Raw genomic sequence first — 3,668 nt, forward strand, 5'->3', positions numbered from 1 at the left:
GTGTCTAGTCATTTAAACTCCCTCTAAGTGTCTTCCAGAGGCCAATTTATACCAAGTCTGAGAAAGATATTTCCAGAGAGTGCTTTATCCTTTATGGGAGATTTTATGATGGGTGTCTATCTTCCTCTGTTGACGGTGGAGGGATGTTTGATTGGACAGCTGTACTGTTAAATCGTATGGATTCTGCTTGAAATGTACAGCTGTATATTGCAGATGAGGCTGAGTCCCTTTAGCCTTTCAAGTCCGGTGATTCCTAATAATGTTAGGCACAGAGGGATAAGTTTTCAAAGACATTTAGATGCTTAGAGGTACCTAATAGGATTGTCAAGATCACTAAAGCAGGCTGGACGTCTAACTGCAGTTGATTTATCTGAGGTAGGTGGCTATTTCTGTTTGCCTATATGTGTTTTTTTTCCATAATCCCTCTCAGCACTTTTCATAATCTTGCCTGCAAGTCTGATTTCATTTCCAAGGAATGTATTCTATTTGTATCTATTGTACTAGACTATATCCAGGTAAAATGTGTTAAATTTCAATCTTCAGATTATAAGCAAAAGAGTTTTCATTAAACTTTTGTACAAGGTCATCAGTTTTGCAGTGTAGTCGGTGAGGCTGTCATGTGGAGTTATCACTTTTCCATAGAACTGCTGGTACTTTTATTCTTCAGCTACCTTACTGTGATTTTTTTTTGCAGTTTTTGCAACTGAAAATATATATTTGAAAAATGCCATGCTCTTTGAATCAGGAGAATAATTTTCCATATAGTGGAGCATAGTCCCTTAAATATGGTGAACAGCAAAATATTACGTTTTGATGGACTAGTGGTATGAAGCAATACCATTAATTCTTTGTTGTTATTCTCATGACAATAAGACTCCATTCAGGAATGCTTTCTGAATGAAACTTCTGCTGGTGCTAATGGGATGACCACACAGACAGGAGACAGTCTCACTCCTAAGTTACCTTCAATAGTTTGTTTAACCAGATCAGCATTTATTTAAAATAATGACTACCTGATTTATTCCCTTGTCCTAGTTTTCACTTTGCTCTCATTCTGCCAGTCTGGAGTGACAAGAATTTTTCTACTTGTCTTAACTTTCTGTGGACAATAGATTTTATTTTTTAAAAATGTTATTTTTAAATGGGTAAGTTTTTAAAAGAACTGTCTGTGAATAAAGCACATGTACTTGATATAATTTGAAATAATTTCTGTCAAAACCTAGATAGACATACCTATGCTGTGAGCGTTACTACGCATTTAAAACCTCAGTTCCTACGGGCCTTTTTCAGTGTCATTTTGTCTACCTTATTGTTTCCCACTTGCAAGGAATAAGTTGAACAACATCAATTAATTAGTGGCAATACATATGAAAAATAGATTGCTTTATGCAGAAAGTCACTGTGAGCACAGTGTGCTATTCCTTAGCACAGCCCTCAGTTCCTACCTCACTTCATTCTGCTGCCGTAACATAGGTCAGACAGTTCCACATGCCTACACTGTGGGCTTCTCATGCCCATGTCAGTCACAGATTTCACAACAGTGAGAGTTTATAGCCTGTGGAACTGCCTGGCAATACCGATGCCAGGGCAAGATGCGTGGTGTGACGCTGAAGTTGCTGCCCAAGAAACAGGAATCTTGGGCATATCCCTAAGAGAATATGGAGACTTGATTCAAGAGGGGTTTGGTGACAGTCTTTCCTTAATGCTAATCATTTTGTCTGTAAGGGAATTGCCAAGATTCCTAAAACTGCGGAAAGATACATATTTACTTGAACTGCTTTTTTGTCTTTTATCTGGAATCAGTTATTCTGGGGCTTTTTTTTTTTTTCTTTCTGTACTAGCTGTAAGACAACAACTAGATGTACATATCAAATCTATGTGGCTAAACCCAGGCAGCTAACAACCACGGGTGGCTAAAGAAGAACGCAGACGCTAAAAAAAAGTAACTCTAGATAAAAAAAAAAACCCAAACCCAAACAAATCCATGCAGATATGATGATGCTGTAATTGCACACTCAGTGTGCTGCTAGGAAATTATCTGCTCTGGTAGGATCACCCAGGAACTGTATACATTGAACACACACTATTAAAGCCTGTGTCTGATTCCATTAGTACATGACAGAGAGACCCAAATCAGTTCTAAAGGCATTTGCAAGCAGCTGCTGCCGCAACAAAGATAATATTGGCACAGCTTTTCAATTGTGTAAAGAATAGGCAGCATTATTTTAAACTTCCATCTTCCATTTGTCCCTTATAGACAAAATGCTGACTTGAGTCATTTTTAAAGCTAATTATATAACAGGGATTTCACAAAATAGCTCTGAACTACTTAAAATGGATATTAAAAAATTCGAAATCCTGATATGACAGCTGCAGTAATAATACCTATTGTTAAGTTTTGCTAGGCTTTCCTCTGTCATATAAGCTCAAAAATGCCTGTCTTATTTTTCAAATATCTTCTTCCTTTCATGACATAGGAACAACATTTATTTATTACATGCTTTTAACATTCAGTAGCTATGCAATAAAACCACATGCCCTTGAGTACATATTTTGTATGCATAGAATAATGGAATGATTTCCTACTGGGTGAGTTAAGCAGCATTTATTTTTCTTTATCTTACCTGAACTGTGATGGACCACAGGCTTCCTGAATTCAACTGTGTCAAATTAAGCCTGACCTTTTCTAATGGGGATTCCAATCATTTGGAAACTGTGGAAAATAAGCTGTACTTGTGCTTTTTCTGTAGATTTGAAGTTTCATGCCCTTCAGCAGATCTTTAAGGATATTTTCCATCACAGTATACTGGTGTGGCTAAAGAGGACTTGGGGACAGTCCAAGTTCTCTGACTGTTGTGCTTTGTCTTAATGTCAGACACTGATGTGGTGCCTTTCTGCAGCTGAATTTGTTTCTCTGTATATTGATCTACCTGTAGTCTTTCACTAGCCTGTGTAGGATTTACACAGATACCCATTAACATTCATGCTGTGTTAAAAATAATTAGCTTTCCTTATAATGGATGTTGTTGACAACAGCATTCACTAACAAGTCCCATATATGGCTTGCTTAATTACATATGAGTGAAATAGTTACAGGCTCTAATTTGAAAGTCAGTCTTAGAGATAACATGAACTTTATGCCTATCATGAAACACTGGAATTCAAGACCCAGTTGTGAAGTGAACATTGACTTCATTTTTCTGTTGTTATGGAAAACTATTTCTTTGAAATATAATGATCAGATTCTGATATCATGTGCATTGGCAATGCTAAAAGAAAGATTACAGCTACATACTGGAAGCTGCTGAAGTGAGAAAGCAGTACAACATCTAGTGTGCTATGTACTTTCCCAATTAAAAGCCTCTACAAAGGTGTTTGGAATACATTGGTCTTCAGATGTGCTAAGTAAAGGCTGTTGTATAGCTGAACTGTTGTCTGTGTACTCACTAAAATGTACTTCATGTGAATAGATTGACACCTGAAAATTGTAAACTAGATGATCGATTGCCAGGCTGTTTTCTGAAAATAAAATGTTTGGCTGAATGTCAGTACAGGAGCCTAATATCTGGATTATACAACCCAATAAGGCCCTAATCACTTTAGAGGTGCATCCAGATAAGATTATATTGTTTCGGTCTGAGGATCACCGTCACTTAACGGTAGTGTTC

The sequence above is a fragment of the Haliaeetus leucocephalus genome, unplaced genomic scaffold, assembly GCF_000737465.1.
Source record: "Haliaeetus leucocephalus isolate CR32 unplaced genomic scaffold, Haliaeetus_leucocephalus-4.0 Scaffold545, whole genome shotgun sequence".
Lineage (NCBI taxonomy): Eukaryota > Metazoa > Chordata > Aves > Accipitriformes > Accipitridae > Haliaeetus > Haliaeetus leucocephalus.